Raw genomic sequence first — 21964 nt, forward strand, 5'->3', positions numbered from 1 at the left:
TGTACCTATACATATTGTTTAGTCATGTAAAAGTAGCAGACGATGAATGATATCAAATGAGACAACTACATGTATCCACCAGAACTCATAAAACGTAGATTAAAAGCAACTTTGGTCACCGGGCAGCTTTCAACCCAATAGCGTAAATACATTTTAGATACGATAGCTACATGTACATATGTACATGTATACAAGACCCCGACATAACAAAACAAGTAAACATGACTTTTTTTGTCTTTAAATGAAAGTCTGATTATCCAGTCCATTACTCAATTATTGACCTTCGCCTTTGGTGGATACTTATGTAAATTGGTATCATGCCATGCATACCAGATCTCTTTACTTTCAAAACTATTCGTGTCTTCACGTGCGCTCAAGGCAACAATATTAGAAAAGAAAATAAGACGGATATAAAGTAGTTTGAATCTTGTTTAAAATTATTTTGCGCTCCATGAGTTGTGCAAGACTGAATGAATCCATGTTACAATTGGAAATTGGAAATTTATTTTTCAGTCGCATAAACAGAGTTGCTCTCATTTTCGATTTTTTTAAGTATTCCTTTGCGTATTGATTGCCTACAAATTGCATGTCTCGTCACCGTGACTAGGGAAAGACTTGAAGTCTTCGTATTACTTTAAGAACAAAGGAATGATTTGTTGAATGTTCGTTTTCATGTCCATGTAGGCACTTCCGGTTATATCATGGCGGTAAGTTGTTATGACAAGAGAAAAGAAAACCTGCGACCTTCATCTGAAAACAAAAACGACATTCAACGTCAGTTAAGATATTAGTCCAACGCATTAGTCATGAGCAGGGTTCGAACCAAAAACCTCCGTGTTGAAAGGCTAGTGATCACTATATATATATAGATACGATGTTATTGTTGTTCAGTTCAAAGAGACAGGACTGATATGCATAAAGCTACCAAAGTTAAGGTGTTTTTTTTCTCGAACGGACGGATGTTTCTACATATCCTACAATAAATTACTTTTGCGTTTGGATATAGTTTTATGGATACAAGCTTAGATGGATACAGATGTGTCTGTTATAAAGAAATATCTGATAGACAAAAAGACAAATCAGGTAAATTCTGAATGAATTGTTTTATCTTCATAAAATGGCTGCACCCATGCTGCTTAACAGGGTATTGGTTTATCATTATAAAGACCAACGGACTATGTTTAAAGTACATTTCATCTAAGAGTCATTATTATGCAATTGTCACTATGAAATTCCATAAACTCTGCAGTTTATAACTACTGATAGCTATTTAAAATTGCTAAATCGGGATTATTTCCTCATATAAAACGATACATTATCAAATCAGTTCAATCTATTTCACGCGGATGTGTGATGTTATTAAATTACTTGTGTTATTTGAGCATGAAAAGGAAGAGATAATATTCATTTTCTTTGCATCAAAGCTTATCTAACGTAAATGTCCATTAACGGATTATTACCTGTTACACTGCAGGAATCACTTGTATCTAAATATACAACAACGAGTTATTCGACGCCGCAAAAAGATGGATTTTAACCTCCAGTTTATGGACATAACTAGCATACCAAGAAATTGCATCTGTTGAAAGTTTGCAAATATCCCATAGAGCAATTTACACGGATGGATATGCATTGACTATTTGGTATATTGTCGCGTACAAATGTACTTGCAGGTCTTAAATTTTTTGTTGAATGTAATCAAATCTTTTTTACTATTAAAGTGTGCCGTAGAGGTCAAATGGAGTTTGAGAGAGGATTTCTTGGAATAGAAGGCAAGGTGCAGCGGCAAATATTTCAAGTATATGTTTAACACAGAGAGTGCTATCCCGGCACCCTTTACCAAAAAAAAACCAACCTTGGACATCCTTTGCCTATTGTATTATTACATTATCTATAATACTAAAATTACGAGGTCCAATTTGTTAGCCGTCATCACGTAAAAACGACGAATCACAGAATTCAACTTTATATATAACTAATATAGTACAAAGGTGTAGATTAAAAATTACACCACTCCAGGCCCTTTTGTTTTCCACGTAATTAATATTGCCAATAATTAAGAAGTTCCGGGTCGAGTCCGCTACTGATGCCAATAGTATATTCACCTGTTACCTATTACCTTATCTGTACGTTTCGCATCTGACAGGCGCACCACCAAACGTTGTATTCAGGATTAATATGCTATATACACGGGTCATAACCACAGGGTTGACACTACCAATATTGTCAAATTGTTACCTATTGTAGTATTTTAATCAGTAAGACTTTCTAAGATAACAATACGAATACTAAAAATCTGGACTAAAAATAAGGCGTATAGGTACAGTTTTCAATTTGTTAGTGGGCATGACGTAAAACAGCGAAGCAAAGAATTCAACTGTATTTATAACTTATATAGGACAATGCTGTTGATTAAAAAATACTCCACTCCAGGACCTTTTGTTTTCCAAATAATTAATATTATTGTTTCAGTTCGACGGGTTCAAACAGAAATACTTGAAAGCAGAGAAAAACTGTGTATCTTATAATCGGCATGACTTTATCAGATGACAATACTAATACTAAAATAAGGCTTGCGCATAGTTATATACTTTAATTCAGTCATGGACCTGTGAAATCACGGGTGTGTTCTAGTATTTATAAAAAGGAATGAATAGAATGCTTAAAACATGAACCTACTGTGTAACAGATAACCATAGACGAAGAACTGTACGAGAAATGAAATTTCACAAGCAGTTGCATGCATATGGGGTATACATTTGTAAATCTATCACTTGATTTTAAACTTAATAGCTTGTTTTTTTTTTTTTGTTTTTTTTTATTTTCAACCCTTCTAGATAACAAGGAGGGTGTAGTTGATACGGTAAATAATATCAGCTCTATAATTGGTACCAAACAACAGCAATATCAACTGTTCAGCTTTCAAAAACAACGAACTTTATCACCATTAATGTGTCTTGAAACCAAATTGTTGCAACGTTCTCGACTAAGAAAAACCAAAACTTAAGAAGCATATTAGCTCCAGCAATTGCACAAGTACACGATTGCAACATATTGCGCATCAAGCATAAAGGCAATAAATGAGAGCATTTACGAAGCAAAGTATCCTGCAGTTACAAATATTGACAAATAAGTTAAACATTTCAGTAAGTTCAAATCGTTTTACACATGTAAGATTCTTTTTATAATTACCACACATTGTGGGTACTTAAAAAAATAAATAAAAAATGATTACTAAATGTGTAGAGGTCTTGATAAGACTTATAACTCCCACGCCGTTCCAGAAACAAACCATGGCCAAGATCAAGATCCTTATGTTATTACTTTTTTTATCACAGTATTGGTTATTAGTGAAACCATTCGGCTTTCAAACATTACAGAATAACCAACGATGAATAATCTAATGATCATCTAATCATACTGTGAAAACAATCAGACAAACGACTTGTATAATAACATTTTTCTTCTTGACTTCATATTAATACGCTCTGCTGGAAATCTTCTTACAATAGTGATATATTGACCTTCCGTTAACACCATGTCGATCATGTGATCAAATTCTTTTGTCCACACGGGGGTACAATTCTTCTTATTTATCTAAATGACTTACTTTTTGTGATAAAAGTATAGGTTGTATGTTCAATACAGAATAAACAACATTCATAATTATATTTCCACACTCTATAATACCGGCTATCATTACGGCAAATATAATAGGGTCTGTGCTCCCGATTGTTATTCAAAACATTTTTTGGTTTTTTTTTTCCCTGTTCAGCAGATTTTTGTCTGCCAGGAAGATTGCTATTGCTGTACATAGTATTTTGCCATCGTTTTTAGCAGGTTTAATTTTGTTACTTGTTGTCATCTGCAGTAACGATAGCGCGTAGTTCTAGGAGGGGGAATGGAAATGGGGAATGTGTCAAAAAGACAACAAAGATCAAAAACACAGCCGAAGGCCACCAATGGATCAACAACACAGCGAAAAAATTCCGCACCGGAGTCGTGTTTCAGCTAGCCCTAAACAAAAACGTGTACTAGTTCAGTGATAATGGACGTCATACATTGTACTTAACTCCGAAAATATAAATAAACTAAAATTAAAAATTATACAAGACTAATAAAAGCCAGAGGCTCCAGACTTGCATTGTCGATATTAAATAATTTATTTAGAACTCCTTGCTGCTAATGTTCAAATTAACAACATAATTCCAAATGACGTTTGTTTCCGTAGATAATAGATCAAAAAATTGGATCCCTCAGCTAGGATTGGGAGGTAAAATTAAAACATTTGAAATTGGGGTTTGATGTGTACCTTTTCCTTAAAAGTCCAAAAATAATGTCAAAGTGTATAAAAATATTAGAAAAACTATATTTTCCTAAGGTTATTTAAAATATTTAACATACCAGGTTTTTATTAATTTTTTATATTACCCCCTTTGTATACCGTGATGAAATTCGAATCGAAGAAACAAATAAGCTTTATATATACATGTATACATGTATGTTAGCCTTGAACTAATGCATTATCTACGAGAACAATCGTATCCAATCTAAAATTTTAAATGAAGAAACAAATTACAACCATAAAAACAAAACAAACCAATCAAAAAGATAACATTGTATCAAAAATCGACGGCCATTAAACATATAAAACATCTGTTTGGTGGAATTAATGAGTTCGGTGTGTAATCCCAGTCTCACGTTTTAATTTTCGATAAAATGATAAAATAATTTGAGAAGACCACACATTGTTTTCAGTACGGTAGGATATCGTATAAAGATTACAGGTTGCTCGATAAAAAGATAATAGACACTTTCTAATGGAATTCAAGCGATAAAAAACAGATGCAAGTTGTTTATAAGACGAAAATCGATTGTTTTTAGAGCAGCAGTAACTAATTTACACTTTAAAAATGAGTTGAAAAATGTAATAGGTAGCAATAAACTACAATATAAAAACAGCAACTATTTTAACCTTTTCGCGATAATGGACATTAATAGCGTAATAAATAACAAATTGGGATCATTTTCATTACACTGTTGCAACATTTACATTGTAAACACAAGTTTAATGAAATATAAACATGTTAATGTGTGCTAGGAATGATTGAAGAGGCTGGGATGTTCAAAACTTTTGCAAAATTAATGTAAAAATCGGTGTAATGATGTAATAGAATTGCCACTTAACACAAACTTTGATTTTCTTTACAACCTACATGTAATAATCAAACTACATGTACATGTACTTATGAAATAAGATTCTTCTTATGCTTGTCGGCAGTTTTATTCGAGAAACGCTATTGTAAACCAAGAAATATTTAGACATCAAATCTAAGAAATGGAGTAGTGATGAGTGGATTGGCGTTTTATTAACGTCAGTGACAAATATTACATGCTTATAGGTCTGTCTTGGACTGCTCTTCAAACTCTTACATATTGCCGCTTGTTGCAGTCAAATATGCTTGATACAGACCTATATAAAGAGTTCATCGACGTATAAAATTATCTGACTGTCGAAAACCCAAGGAGCAAAACTTGTACCATAAATTATAGAGAAAGGAAGATGAGAGATGTAACAAATGACGTTTTTCAGACTCATCACTCGAAAAAGATGTGTTTTGTCTAGTGCGTCAACAGTGTTAATTAAAAGATATTTCAATCTTAAAAATGTTTTCTTAAGGAAGAAATTAAACGAAAATACAAGTGAAAATTCATCAAAGGAAATTCAATCTCTTTTGTAAAGCAACTATATTAGTAAAGCACTCATGTGTGGGAAAACACATGTGGAATTTCGTAAATGAAGCGATAATGAATTATAGAATAATCAAAAATTGATAAAACTGAAATTAATAATATTATTGGAAATGTGAAATTTGATGAAAATAAAATAAAATTCAAATGAAATTCTATATTTAATCAATTATAGACTGTTTATACAATTTTGCATTCTTTGTGTATTTACACTTTTCTCCTCTTTAAAAATAGAATATATTAAATCCTTACCTTTTCAAATTGATCACACTAACGAGAAAACAATACTTTTGTTTTGTAAAAGTACAACGCATCCAACTCTGAACGATGTTTTAGTGTGAACTTTTTTTTATTCGTATGAATACTGTTTCCAGAGTAACCAATTGCAAAATACGAAATGTCATTATTCTTTGTAAATCTTCCCGCCATTCATTTTAATTAACTTATTATCGTTGCATAATACGAAAATCTGCACTATTTAATTCAAAGTGATATATTCCTTACGGAAATCTGTGCGCCTTAATGTTATTTCCGACAGCGAATAGAACAAAAATATTTCAACAAAAGATTGAAAAGCTTTCTATTGTTAGTCACCATATGTGGAGATCGATTAAGAATGTTAATCATTTATGACCTATAATATAATATAGAGAATATTGAATGACGAGTGCGTCGGTGACATTTAGTAACCACAGTATATATGTGCACTTGAATGTTGCATTTCGAAAGATTGATAATAAATGTTGTTTTACAGGCATTTTACACGATTAAAAGCTTCTATTAAATCACATATGATTCCTTTTAAAAGAGGGATGAACGATATCAGAGGGACAGTTAATTTTAAAATACATGCCTAAGGTTCATCTTTTGGTAGGATACTGTTTGACACAGTATATTGTAGAGTTCAGCAGATCTATGCTTTCTGGAATTGTGCTCTCGATTGAGCTACCCTTAAACCTATGACCTATATTATGATATACAGAATATTGAATAACGAGTGCATCGGTGACATTTTTTAACCGCAGAATGTGCACTTGAATGAGCTTGAATGTTTATAAATATTTTGATATGAGCGTCACTGATGAGTCTTGTGTAGACGGAAAGCGCGTCAGGCGTACTGAATTATAATCCTGTTATACCTTTGATAACTATTTAGTTACAATTGGAAAGATTGATAATAAAAGTTGTTTTATAAGCAGTTTACACGACTAAAAGCTTTTATTAAATCACACATATCTTAAAAAAGAAGGACGAAAGATATCAGAGAGACATTCAATTCTAAAATGAATACAAAAGGTTCATTTTATGAACTGTTGTAGGATACTGTTTGACACAGTAAATTGTAAAGTTCAGCCGATCTATGCTTTTTGGGATTGTGCTACACCTATGACATATTATACTATAATGATATAGAAGAGAATATTGAATAACGAGTGACATTTATTAACCATAGAATGTACACTTAAATGTTTAGTTACAATTGGAACGATTTATAATAAATGTTGTTTTTAAGCATTTTACACAATTAAACAAAGCTTCTATAAATTAAACAATATCTTCATTCCTTTTAAAATACATGCCAAAGGTTCGGTTCACCTTATGAACTGTGGTAGGATACTGATTGAACCAGTGTTTTGTAGAGGTCAGCAGAACTATACTTTTTGGGATTGTGCTACACTTATACCTTATTGACTCAATAAAAGAATCAATTCAAAACTAAGATTTTGACATTTTCAATTGCAAAGTTTTATTTTTATGGGCACATCTCTGACCTGTTAATATTTCAAAAAGGAGTTATGTTCTTGTTCCTAAACTTAATATGCTCTCCTAACTTAAAGTATCAATTTTAAATTCTAGATTTTATTTTTTTTTAAATTTCAATTCAGTTCATCTTTACGAATAGTGTATATATACTAGTAATCTTTCATCGCTTGTTATATAGGTTTCGCCACACGGTACTACGAAACATATTCCGTAATATATTGAATGTTAATTGTCTAAACCGTGAGTACTGAAATGGAGCAATTATAATAATATCTGAAATTATAAAAACAAAATGTATCATAGAGATTCTTTTAATTATAACTTGAAGTTCCCTTGACGTCAAATGCAGGATTCAATCTCTTTTAATTAAAGACAGACTGTATATACATGTATAATATTAACAATGATCTTGTTTTTACCAAGGAATATCAAGTGCTAAGAGACAATAAAAGCATTCCTTTTCAAAATGACAAGCATCCAGACAGCATATTTTGCACGTACAAGCAGGAAAAAAATAGCAATCTGTCAAGAAGATATCAACAACCATTTATCTTTAAAATATATGGCACAAAAAACTAATGCTTTCTGTCATTGAATTCTACAGACTATGTATGCTTTGAGACAACGCCATCAATTGAGCGCAATGACTGTTACAACATGAATGTATAATCTATAAACAAATGCATTCTTAGGTTACATATTGATATGTATGTGTTGCATTCAAAAAGGATTTATTTAATCTTTATCAGAACTACGTTATTCCTTTCAAATTTAAAGAGAAGAATTGAATACAAGAGACAAAATTGCAAAAATTAGATGCTTTCAATGTTATCATTAAAAGATGTTTTCAGAATATATTATAATGGAAAGAGATATGCATATCAAATCCACTTTCTCAAGTCTTTTTAAGTTATTATATTTTGCTGGTAGATTAAATCGCCATAATGATTCGGATTCAAGCGCACTGTCCTTTTTATTTTGTAAAATTGTGATACACGTGACCTTTACCGTAAACTGAATTTTATTCCCCATTTCAAATAAGTGTTCACTGATCTTCACTATATTGCAACATAAATGTATGTGTAAAGTACATGTACTAGTTTGAACAATTACATGTATAATGTATATTTGAGAATCGAAATAAGATGTAGTATGAGACAACTTTCTACCCAAGTCACAAGGTGTAAAACGTAAACAATTAAAATTCGAAGTAAGCAGTGACTTCAGCACAGAGCCTTGGCCCACACCGAACTGCAAGCCACAAAGAACCCTAAAATGTCTGACTAATAGGACGCGTGCAAACAATAACGAATGGTTCTGTAAATAGAAATACAAATTCAAACTGACAAAGAGATCAAATGTAAAAATTGTATATTAATCCCCCCCCCCCCCCACCCAAATAAGAAACAAAACAAAAAAGTCATATAAAATAACGATATAAAATTCTCACGTTAACCCTTTAATCCAATGATTTTAATGAACTGATGTACATAAAAAAAATCTACATTATCTATACAACTTGTCTAAAATTATAAGGTTAATTAATATTCATGATATACTAGTAACCTAGATGGGTACACCATGCACTTTACCCCTTTAGTGTTAAACACCTACTGTAACAGTTATCTCTGTAATTATCACTGTTATACTATAATTGTACTATTTTGTTTGTCTGTACATATGTATTATGAAAGTATATATTGTGCGAATATCTGTACCATTGTAGTTTGGTTTGTTGTGATATAAAGATATACATGTATATAGAAACAACTTACCGACAAAACAAGGTAAAATTCACACGTATCTTCTAATTGTCCATGCAATAACATGTGACATGTGTTGTATGCAATAATATAAAAGAACCATGCAAGATTTCAAAAAAAAAAAATGTTGACCTATAATGCTTTATTTTTACAAATTGTGACTTGGATGAGAGAATTGTCTCATTGGCATCCATACCACATCTTCCTATATTATAGTACATGGTTGTAAGTTCTGACCTTTGTTAGCCGTGTGTGTCTTTTTAATTTTGGTTCATTTCTATGTTTCACACTGTGCTGAAGACCCATTGGTGTTTATGGGTTGTTTCTGCTCTTTGCTCGGTTTGTTGTCTCTTTGACCCCCCCCCCCCCCCCCCGCTTTCATTCTCAATTTTATGACGATACGAACGTTTTATCAGTAGTTAGCAATTTCATTATAGCAGTTGGGTCCAGGGGGGGGGGGGTCCGGGGGTTAGAACCCTCCCCTTTTTGGGACGATCAAATACATTTGAAAGGGGGCATATAGCTGGAACCCCCCTTTTTAAAATGGCTGGATCCGCCCCTGTATAATAGTACAAATGTAAATGGAATTGCACTTTTTTAATAACCGTCAACATTATAAAGAGATGGTCGTTAATTCCTTTTGCTGACTATAATTGATTTGAAGCTATTGAAAAGAATCGTAATTACCGACATTTCATTTAATATGTGAAACAGAAATTTATGACTAACTATAATTTTTATAGGTTAATACGTAAACTTTAAAGGAATCAGATTTTTTTCAGAGAACTAAGATCCTGGTTGTGAACATTACAATTAATTTATGAGTACTATTGCATTTGTAAATTGCACATTTACAAAAGAAGGAAATTACAGTTTGAAAACGTAAGGCATTTATTACTTTTGGTAAATCCTGTCTGACAAAATTTGATTAAAAAATCTTATTAATTCGCTTCCATTTTCCAAAAGTAATCTTTGTTCTGATTCGTGAACATAAATAACAATCCACACTGAACTCCGCTTATGACACACTATAACAATTATTTTGATATTACAAATTTTTTCTTTGCGTTAATTTTGCATTAAAAACGTCAAATGTATTGTTCAATTTATAAGTAAAGCATTAAGGTCTGGATATTTGTTTCCGTTTTGATCATAATAGTCATAATGCTAATTACGTTAACTATCCTATAATTAGAATTCATTTGTACAAGTTGCTTCCCGTAGGAGGAAAATACATTTACATTGCAAAGAAGATTAAGTGGAAAAAGCAAATACAAAAAGTATGTCTGCGTAATATGTAAGTTCTTTCAAATCTTTCATTACAGTCAATCTTTTACTACACTAAATCTCTTTGATACATGTTTTACTGTACTAGCTATATCGCAAAAAAAAAAAATGGAAATAACATCTATATGTCATATTCATTATAGCATGCATTGCATCTTGGGCAACCAATTTTGTTCAGTGAAGTGTCAGTGTCGCTAGTTGGCAAACATCTTAGTTTTGAATTGTGTCTAATGCTCTGGTTTGTCCTGTCGTTCACCGTTTTTATTCTGACCAGTGTAATTGTTTTAGAGGTATAATTTTCGCATTCACTCTTGATATCGTTTTGGTAATTTTGTAAATAAAAAGCGGCTTAACTGAAATTCGGATAGAAATGTCAGGTGACACGTGACACCTCATTAACATGGAACTTCAATACATGTACAAAATGCATATATTTTTGCTTGTATATACATGAAGTATATTATATAGATAAAAACATGACACCTGTATTGGTATTAAAATATGATTATCTTTGATTTTTTTACAAAGCGTTGTTGCCATGGCATCAGCATTGACCTTGACACATGGATTAACTAGGTCTGAGACTCATCATGGTTTAATTATTTTTTTTACGCCATATGATATTAGCAAGATTATTCAATTTGATACATAGATAAATCAGCTTGCTGAATTAAAAATGTTTTGTCGCCAGGAAACATAACGACGGATGGTAAACCATGTCCTTATAACATTTTATGTGCAGCCTGTCTAAGAGATAATTTACTAATTAAACGTAGCAGAATAGTCAATTAATTACATTTTTCTCTTACAATTAGATAACTGATATAACTGTCTGTCTATTTCGATGGACATTAACTTAATAAAGCGTTACTAAAGCAGGCTTGTTCGCAAGTTAAACCCATTTAGACTTTTTGCTTTATTATATTTACTGTAATTTTATCTTTTGACAGTATTCAATAAAGTTATATGGCTAACATTATTTATTTCGTTTAATTGCTAATAAACGTTAGAACCAACATTATGTTTTGTTATATAGAAACTGCAATAAAAAACAACTTGTCTTTATAAAATCAGAGTAATACTAATGTCCATTTCGTCCACACAAAGGGTCTTTGTAGTCTATTGGTTCGAGAAGTTAAACTAGCCTATCAATACATATTGAGGTTGTGAGTTCGAATCCAGTACGTGATAGGTGTGCTCGACTCCAATCTTATTTTTGTTTCAGTTACATTAGATTTAAATGACTTTCCTTTGTCAAGGACCCTGGGGTGGGAGGGTTTGAACCCAAGCCCTGGCTTCCTTAATTCAGACTTCCATGAAACCACGCGACCACAGACGAGACTATGAAATTAGATAAAGTAATAAGAAAATAACACAATTTCTCTATACATGCTATATGCATTTACATCTCAATCCCCGTACTAAAACACTCTCAAACTATCAAAATGAATAATATGTAATTTTAAATATAATGATAGTATGTTATGGAATACTTTTCATTTAATCATGATGCGAAAAATTTTATGATTTTGTTTAGTAATTTTGTGGGAACCACTTTAACTTAACTTTATTAAAATAAACAGCGAGGATAACGATAGTTGACCTTTGGACTAGAACATTGTACATGTATATGGGAAATTTGCAATGACCCGAACATATAAGTAGAATATGAATGAGTCGAGACATGGGGAAAACTTTCAGATTAATTTTTGAATTTATTGATTGCTTCTCGTTTAGATAACTATCTTGAATTATTTTTACTCTGTGTCCGAGCCACCTAGTCAGTGTCCTTACTACTAGATGGTTTGCGTGTCTAAAGTATTTGTTTAAGCTAGCCTGTGACTGACTCAGCAGTGCCCGAGTTCAAGCTTTCTGATTCATTAAATAAGTGTTCATCAAAATAGATCTCGACATTTACATGTACCACCCTCTAAAATAATGGGTGATTGTTGGCGATTAATATAAAATTAGTGAGATATGGTATGATTGACAATGAAACAATTCTCCGCCTTAGACCAACTGACATACAAATTTACAAGTATAATAGGTCATCGTACGGCCTTCAACGATGAGCAAAATCCTACAACATAAAAACAACATCAGATTGATTGCCACTTTCAGCACCCTTATTGCTTATTACTTGGCGGCCAGTTTTTACAAGAAGAGGAAGCCGGAGTGAACCACCGACCTTTGGCAATAATTGTTAAATGAGATCAGATCGAACGCAGCATGTCACGAGCGGAATCCAATCCCAAAATATCAGTGTTGACATGTTGTCCATACAAAGAGGATCTTAAAATATAACAATGCATAATATACAAACTAAAATTACCGTTCTTCAGATCTGATCTGTTTCATATTATAGTAGAACTCCCCTACAATATCATGATTTAAAACTTATTTTATATCATCAACTCACGTGCAATCTTAAGACTTTCTTGACTGGACTGACCGATATAACATGTATAAGTATAAGTATCCCTTCAGATAAGATTTTATTCTAACGTCCTCATTTTAGGTTATTTCATTCAATAATTTCCTTAGAATCACTTAAAACGTTATCACGGAAGTGGTCTCCATTAACAGATTATTCAAGTGAACAGATATGACAGTTTATTGATGTAAATAACCATTAAAACATACTAACCTGTTTTAACTTTTACCTTGTTTCATTTTACTAAACCAGGTAGTAGGGCATGAGCTTAAAATAGATCCAACCCATCGTATTGTCATGATCCGATCGGAAATATGACGTCAACAAAAGAAATTGCTTTCCAATTTTTGAAGATGAATTAGAAACGAAAACTTACAAATTTTGTTTACATGGCTTTGAAGGAAAACAAGAACATAATGAGCAGGTGTTTAGACAGCTTTGGCGTTGTACTTAAGACAAGGAAGTCGACAGTTTTCAAAATATTTACAAAGATTTGACTTAAAGTACTGAATCTCTGACGTCCATTGATCTTGACCGATTAGTACTACAGCGATATTGCATCCATTTAGTACAAAATGTAGTAGATACTAATCCAATCGTATTTGGTTGAAGGCACGTCTTAAGTTATTACATTGTTTTAAGCGCGTTGGGTTAGAGCGCTGACGGGAAACACAGATGTCTCAAGAGTCGTTCACGGAGGTGACTGATGCAGTGGCGGATCCAAGGGGGGGGGGCATTTTTCGCGCTATGCTTAGTGTTAAATGATACATTAGAGCCTAATTTCCACTTGACATTCATTCTGTCACCTGCAGAAATCATGCTAATGCAGAGTGCTAATGTACCTGTATATTGAAATAATAAACACTAAATCGACCTTAATCTTGAAAATAAAAACAGTATTCCCAAATCTACCACTGACAGTTCTTCAAATGTGTCTTTACAAATGATTATATTGAGAAAAATAAATTAATACAGAAAAAAAAACAAGTTCTTCAGTTACCAATATTTATGATATGACTCTTGTGTCATATTAAACGGTGTATTTTATGTGTTATTGTATCGTTGCATTGCTGTTCAACAATTGACGGTAAAGCTAAAGCAAATAATTTCTTACACGGACATCAACAAAGCGGTTTGATAGATTATTGTTACTAGAACACACCCGTGATATCGTGGGTCCGTGACTGAATTAAAGTATATAACTTATTTTAGTATTGGTATTGTCATCTACTTAGTATTATAAAATGCACAGTTTTCTCTGCTTTCAAAATCTTTCTGTTTGAACCCGTCGACCTGGAACCCATCAATTATTTGTAATATTAATAATTTGGAAAACAAAAGGGCCTTGATTGGAGTATTTTTTACTCAACAGTATTAAGCAAAATTCTAAATACACCGTTTGGTGGTGCGCCTGTCAGATGCGGAACGTACAGATAAGGTAGTAGGTAACAGGTGAATATACTATTGGTATCGGTGTCGGACTCGACCCGGAACTTCTTAAATATTGGCAATATTAATTACGTGGAAAACAAATGGGCCTGGAGTGGTGTAATTTTTAATCAACACCATTGTACTATATTAGTTATATATAAAGTTGAATTCTTTGATTCATCGTTTTTACGTGATGACGGCTGACAAATTGGACCTCGTAATTTTAGTATTATAGATATGAATATAAACATAAAATGTTTCGTGCATATTTAGATCAATAATAGATAACCAATACAATTGAGGGGTTGTGCCTGCTTTACAGAGAGAAATTAAAACTATCTCTGGAGCAAGCCACATAAGAAACTACACGTGAATAATTTACTACCAAAGGGTTATTATCATTTCCTACAAAACGCAATGGATATACCGTCTATATTCTGACCGGATGTGGCTTCGTATTTAGGGAGCTACCATTTGATTTTTATGGGGGGGGGGGGGGGGAGGGGCTAGGATGAAAAATTTTGTCCTGCATTTTTTTTAGCTGTAATCTCTGTCCTGCCTTTTTATTTTTCACTCTGTTCGGTCCTGCCTTTTTTTTTTTTTTTTTTTAGTTTATCCTGACTTTTTTTACCTAAATTGTCGTCCTGACTTTTTTTTTTTGTAAGTGTCTCATCCTGCCTTTTTTTTTTACTCAAAACTCCTGTCCTGCCTATTTTTTTCAAATTTCATCCTAGCCCCCCCCCCCCCCCCCCATAAAAATCAAATGGTAGCTCCCTTATATAGCCCGCCCAATCAAAAAAACGCGTCTGTTTATCTTGCGATTTTATTACAACATTGTGTCAACTATTGAAGGTCTAAATTATTTACTGCGTATTTAGGATTTCATCAATAATTTATATTAAGTTAACCCTGATTGAATAATCAGGATAAATCATGATACTTATTTATCAAAATATCAAAGTGTACCATTGCATGCGATATAAGATGACAACGACTTTGTGTAAAATTGGAATCAGTCATACTAAATGTAATTTTTGCAGGCTTGAATACTAGTCCGCTTTCAACAACATACAGAGACAGTATAGCTCTACATACAAAGACACACTGAAAAAAAAAAAAACGCGTTGACGTGATCTGTCAAAAGTGCTTTGTTAAAGAATATTCAAATATTCTTTTTCTCGCTACTGATACTGTGCATGTCAGCTAAAAACGCTCTACAAAGTTTGCCTTTGTTTATTATCTTAGCACTTATCAAATGTATCTTTGTATGATTAATAGTGTTACTTCAATTGTATTAACACGGTTGTATATGATGATATTGATAATGATGATGACTTGGGTTTGAAGTTCCAGTGGCGAATATTTGTGTTAAAAATGCAGTTGCGAGTAATGTGATATGAATATGAACACTATTTTTGTACTAGATCGTCCCCCTGTGAAATAAGTATAAATCAAAGGTGAAAATCGAATATTTAAAAACAAAAACTTTAAAAAAACAAAGACAAAACAAAAACAACTGTCATATTCCTTACTTGATAGATGCATTTACTAATGTAGAAGGTGGTGGATTAAATCCGTAGCTAGCTTAATTTCTGACTTGTATGAAAGTCGCGTCAAATTCCACTATCCACAAGAGTTCAAATGAAATGGTTTCCCGATATTATAGGCAATAGTATTTTGTACATGAGAAAAAAAAAAATACCGTATAGTCCGCTATTAAAGACCCCGATATGAAAATTCTGAAACAGCTTAAACGATTAAACGGTCTGATAGTTTAATAACACAAATAAAAAAACAAATGGGATGTACATGAACCAAATACAAACAATGTAGTTCAGACTCATGACTCTACTTCGTAAAAATTATCTCCCTATTACGCCAGTTCATTTCCACAATCGTAGAAATGGAAGCCATTGTAGGGATGACGTGCTGCCAATTTTGCTCTTGAAAACCGATAAATTTATCAACATACAATGTATCACCATTACGATCTTTATATGTCAGTTGTATTTAAAAAGACAAATGTATCTACCAGCTAATGAGCATCAGTTAATGATCTTGTCTGCATTAATTCAACTTCAAACTATTGTCTGATCGGTTGTCAGGTGGAATTTTCGAAAATTCTTAAACATTTAAGGTGGTACCTAACACTACAGGGAGATAACTCTGTAAAATCAGCTAAACGTGTTAATTACGTTGTGCTTTAAGGGATATTAAGCTTCTCAATGATCAAAATAAGTATTTGTCAAACTGCTATATAACCAGTGTAATTTTTCCGATAAAACGGTTGGTTCAAATTTTTTGAAATTTTTATATTTTTGTCAAAGAGTCAAAGTAAATACTTTTTCAAAATTTTATGAAAATTAAACGAGCCAAATTAATTTTAGTGAAGGTATTGGGTACCACCTAAACAAAAATCTAATTAAATATTTCGTGGAAGGGCAGACTAAAAAAATTCAGTGGTTGAAGATTATAAAACCTTGTTATACACAACAGATTATATATTTATGAAGATATGTATTTTCATCATCCAACTTGTAAGACTGTCGTCAAGTACTTTTAGTAAAAAAATAGCTATTCGAACACACCTACTCTGTTTTTTTTTTTATTCATTAGAGAGGTATTTTACTTGATCCATATATATCATCTTTTCGCACTGTGTTTTTTTTTTTTAAATTTAAAGTCCACCTGTATCTTTGATATATAAAAATGATAGAATCTGAAGCAAGATGATATATCAAATACTCTAGCTCTGTACGTTTTGAAGACAAAATATACACATCAAACACGCCCTAACAAAAGGTGCACTCGATTTTCTCTTTTCGATAAAATTGTTACCCATTTTTTGGATTTTTTTCTTGAGTCACATAATGAAAGGGCAGACACGAAAATTACTGAACTAATAGATTGATATGTTATCCGTCCGTCCGTTTTTTTTTGGGTTATTTTTTTAATCGGAGGTTATGCATTTTCTACATCCAACTTGATGGATACCCATATCGTCGACTTGAAATCTAATTGTTCTGCATTGCTATGTAATAGATAAATTGAAAACTTATGCAAATGGTGTTTTTAAAATAAAACACTTCGTAATTGAGTATAAAATTGTCGTTTTATTTGTTTCTATTAACTTTTAAATTTTTTGTTACTATAGTAAATATTACAGTAAGCATTTATCGCCTTCTCTAACAAAGAGCTTCGATTCTTTTGTTTTATTTCAACTGGGTTTCCCACTGACTTTGAGATAGACGTAAATCTATTTTTTCATTAAACATCGGTTTACACATACATGTACATGTAGCCAATTATATAGTTCATAAAATTGAGACCAATCTCTGACTAACTATTGTACTTAAAGATTTTAACTTGTGCATCTGTTTCCTTATAAACAATGCTTAATGCCGTATTTGTATGCTCTCCCTCTTTTATTTTTTCTCGCCCGCTCTCTCTGTACCCATGCACTGAATCTGTTAACAAGATTAATGTTCCACCAATGTAATAGTTGATTTATTGAACATGACTTTCGTAAGTGATCTTTAACAAAGTTAATGGATCAACACCTCATTTCATATGTTAAAAACGATTTTAATGAAACACATTTTCGCGCAAGTGAACAATTGATCAGAAACTGTGCATGATACAGTTATTGTATAGAGCAACAGGGTGCAAAGTGCAAACATGAGTTGCGAACTAAAATGTCAGCTACGTTTTAAACAGTTGAAGCCAGTTCGATTATAAAACTCCATACGTTTTTTTTACACGAATAAAGCTTTCTAATCGAGTTGCAGAATTCACAAATCATGTTCAATTCGACAAAAAATTTTATGCTTAATTGAAACATGATCAATCTTGATGTCAACAAAATATTACAGGTTTTTTTTAGGGAAAAAGAGGGGGCATTAAACTGTGATAATGAAAGGATATAGTGCTAACTGGAAGTGGTACAGCTAATAAACTCATCGTAAATATACCAGGATTTAAATTCTGTATATGTGCCAGACGCATTTTGCTTTTAAAGTTGTTTAAAGGTCAGCTGTTTAGCATGTTCACTTTTGGAGCTGTCAATTATAAGACTGCAATTGGAAAACCTTCCTGGTGAAAGTACATCGAGAAATGCTCCAGTTAGCAAATCTGCATTATTTTTCTTTCAATTAGATATTCTTAGATATAATTCATTAATATACTTCATTAGCGTTGCTAAAAAAGCAAGAAAACATTCTCTGTTTGAAGAGATTTGAAGTAATGATCTGTCATTCTTTTTTGCTGTTGTGTTATATAATTTATCTATCATGTATGAGTGCATCTACGTTTGTTCTTAAGCAATTAAAATGCCTACAACAATCCAAACGAATCGGCAAACGAAAACGAAAATAATTTAACAGAAGAAGAATAAGCATTAATATCACATGACGTTTTGTGAACGTTAATTCAATGTTCTCCACGTTAGTCCTCAATGCTGTTCAACTTCGTACTTTATTTTGCCTTTTGACTTTTTTTTATTCCAGCGTCACTGGTGAGTCTTTTGTAGACGAAAAGTGCGTTTGGCGTAAAAAAAAATATAATCCTGGTATCTATTTTTTATGATGAGTTTGTTTACAACAAATGGGTCAGTGCCACTGCTGTTGGTTTTTTTTATTTCACGAGGGTATCACCAGCCCACTAGTCACCACTTCTGTGTTGACATGAATTATCATTGAAATGGTCATAATTATAAAATAACTGTTTACAACACTTTTTTTAAATACTAGGCTTCTCCACCTCAGGAATAGATGATCTTAGCTGTATTTGGCAAAACTTTTAGAAATATTTGGTAATAAATAAATAAATAAGCTTTATTTAGAGTCGGCATGGTATATAAAACATAGACAAACATAAGCTCTAATGAGCTTTTAACCGACAATGCTCTTCAACTTCGTACTTTATTTTGCCTTTATTTTTCATTCGAGTGTAACTGATGAGTCTTTTGTAGACGAAACACGCGTCTGGCGTAAATACAAAATTTCAATCCTTGTACAAATCTATCTATGATGAGTTTATTTACTATGCGTGCAATATAATTGATCCATATTTTTGTCAGTATTGTTGAAGGTAAACGAAAATTGTTTATACAAGCTGTTAAATTTATAGAAATTGAAACGTTATCAATAAACAATATTTACCTAAAAGATTTATAAAATTAGACTTAATTTAGAAATTTAATAAATTCACCCATGTTTTTTTTTTTTGTTTGTTGTAAAATTCTTTACTTCAATAATAAAGGAAATTGTTACTCTATTAATAAATCTCAATAATTTGTTAGTTTTGACGATGATAAGCACGCTAATGAATAAAGTCAACTAGAACTAATTACGCCGTTTGTTTTATAATATAAATTAAATAATTTTATGTAAAAATTAGTGTTAATTATTATAAATAACAATATAAGTAATTTTCCTACCTTAATGCATGCAGTTTTAAAGCTTTTCATAGAACTTGCCAAATGAACAACACTTTTATCAATACATTTAACTGTCAGCGTGCTTCTCTATATATAATTGTATTTTTCGTTTTCATCTAACGTCATGATTTCAAGCTAAGTCATTCGCCAATCAAATTTTACCATTGAACACAGTCAACATCAGGAACAGAAATAAAGATAACGAAACAAATCCAATAGCTGAAGATTTAACGGCAATTAATACTAAATTAATCACCAATACCAGTCCTTAGAAAACTAGACAAAACAAATTAAATAATAAGAATTTTCCTTGATGATTTCACGAGAAAAAAGACAAATCACTTTCTGTAAATATGCTTTAAATAGTCATCACAAGGAGCTAGATAGCGACTATTATAAACATTATCTTCATATTAAAGATACCACAATGTTTACAGCAATTTGACGTTAATTGTCGAGTTGAAAATTAATGTTATCTTCTTTCCAATAAAATATCTATTTCTATATCTAGAGATCTTATCTCTATCGATATCACAAGACGAAAAATAAATAATGTAAAAGCAAAGATATTAATGCGATTCCGAAGTTACCACAAATAAATATCTTTATAAACATGATGTAAATAGATTGTGGTGGGGTTAATCATGCTATGAGCCCCCCCCCCCCCCCCCCCCCCCCCCCGCCTTCTCTGGGACGATGGTGTTACTGCACAAAATAAATGAAAACTGTACAAATTTGTGTTGATACTACCAATTGTGACTTTGATGTAGAATTGTCTCATTGGCACTCATACCACATTTTCTTATATCTTAGAACTTACATGTGCAGTAGACTTTTAATGTATGTTAAAGCATTGTCTGCCATACTAAATCTTACCACCAACATCTTGACTAACAAGCTTGCGATACTGCCAGAAGCTGACAATTTTCTATGTAAAACATAAGTTTGTAATACTTATTAGTACTTACTCTAGTTCATATACCGTTTCAATTGTTGCTCACAAAGACACACTGCAATTAAAACAACACACAATCGGTACATGCTTTACAAAAAAATCACAAAAGGCAAAAAGAAGAACGCTTTAATTGCGGAAATTCATCTGAAAGTCACGATGAGGCCTTGAACTAATATCACCAAAATCACTCGTGAACTGACGGCGCCTCATACATGTAAATCGAGATAAATTTATAACACCATGGGGAAAAAAATCAAAAGACGACGAAAAATCCCAACAAGTTTAACCTTACCAAAAACTCAATTGAAACTATAACATGTATAAACAGAGCAACACGAACACCATAATGATCTCGTGATGATTTCCTGTGTTCTGTAAGGGTAAGGAGTTCCTCATTCACTCAGTGCCGGACCCAGAGGGAGGGGGGTGATCTCCCTTTTTTTGGATGATCAATGCATTTGAATGGGGACATATAGTTGGAATCCCCCTTTGTCCTAGGTAGGGACCCCTCCCTTTTGAAATTGCATGATCCGCCTGTGTATCACTCATGACACCAATGTGTCACAACAAATAAAATGCACGGTCTTTACATTTCTAGATATTTTGTTATTAAAGTGGAAAGCAAAAGATAACTATTTGTATGCAACATTTTTTTTATTTCTAAGAATAAGGAGATTTCGTGTGATTTCCAATAAGAAAGTTATCCAACATAATCCAAATTGCGTGGGTGTCAGCAACTATAATAGGTCATCGTATGGCCATTTTTAATTTAGCAAAATCCTGTCTATATTGTTTCATCTAATGTTTCCTCTATTTATCTTGATAGATTATTAACCCGATTGTGTTTCGTGTAAAATGTGACATATTGCAATACATGGTCGTGTCCGTTTCAAAAATCAAATGATCTACAGCATAATACTAATTTAAAATATCTTCATATCTAAATAACAGTTATCGATTGATATTTACAATGCGTCTTAAAATACCATTGAAATCTTTTTTTATGAGTACAATCTAGAATAGGATGTCTTCTCTTTCGATGATTACACATATTTTCTTCACAAGAAGTGTAAGACTTTTAATGTTTTTTATCTACTTAAAACTGAATATATATATATATATATATATATATATATATCGAT

General features: G+C 32.1%; 1 protein-coding gene across 4 annotated transcripts in view; it reads right to left on the reverse strand.

Moving 5' to 3' along the window:
- LOC143056317 (uncharacterized) overlaps positions 1-20037 on the reverse strand; it is a 29198-nt gene extending 9161 nt beyond the window's left edge. The window contains exon 1 of one of the 4 annotated variants that reach the window (XM_076229403.1): positions 19868-20037. The gene's annotated coding sequence lies outside the window, so the exon portion shown is untranslated. Of the gene's footprint in view, positions 1-6003; positions 6286-12897; positions 13149-19867 lie in introns of those variants that run through there. The other 3 variants (XM_076229404.1, XM_076229405.1, XM_076229406.1) reach the window with 3 other exon arrangements.
- Between the last annotated feature and the right edge of the window lie 1927 nt (positions 20038-21964).

Source organism: Mytilus galloprovincialis, chromosome 13 (assembly GCF_965363235.1).
Source record: "Mytilus galloprovincialis chromosome 13, xbMytGall1.hap1.1, whole genome shotgun sequence".
NCBI lineage: Eukaryota > Metazoa > Mollusca > Bivalvia > Mytilida > Mytilidae > Mytilus > Mytilus galloprovincialis.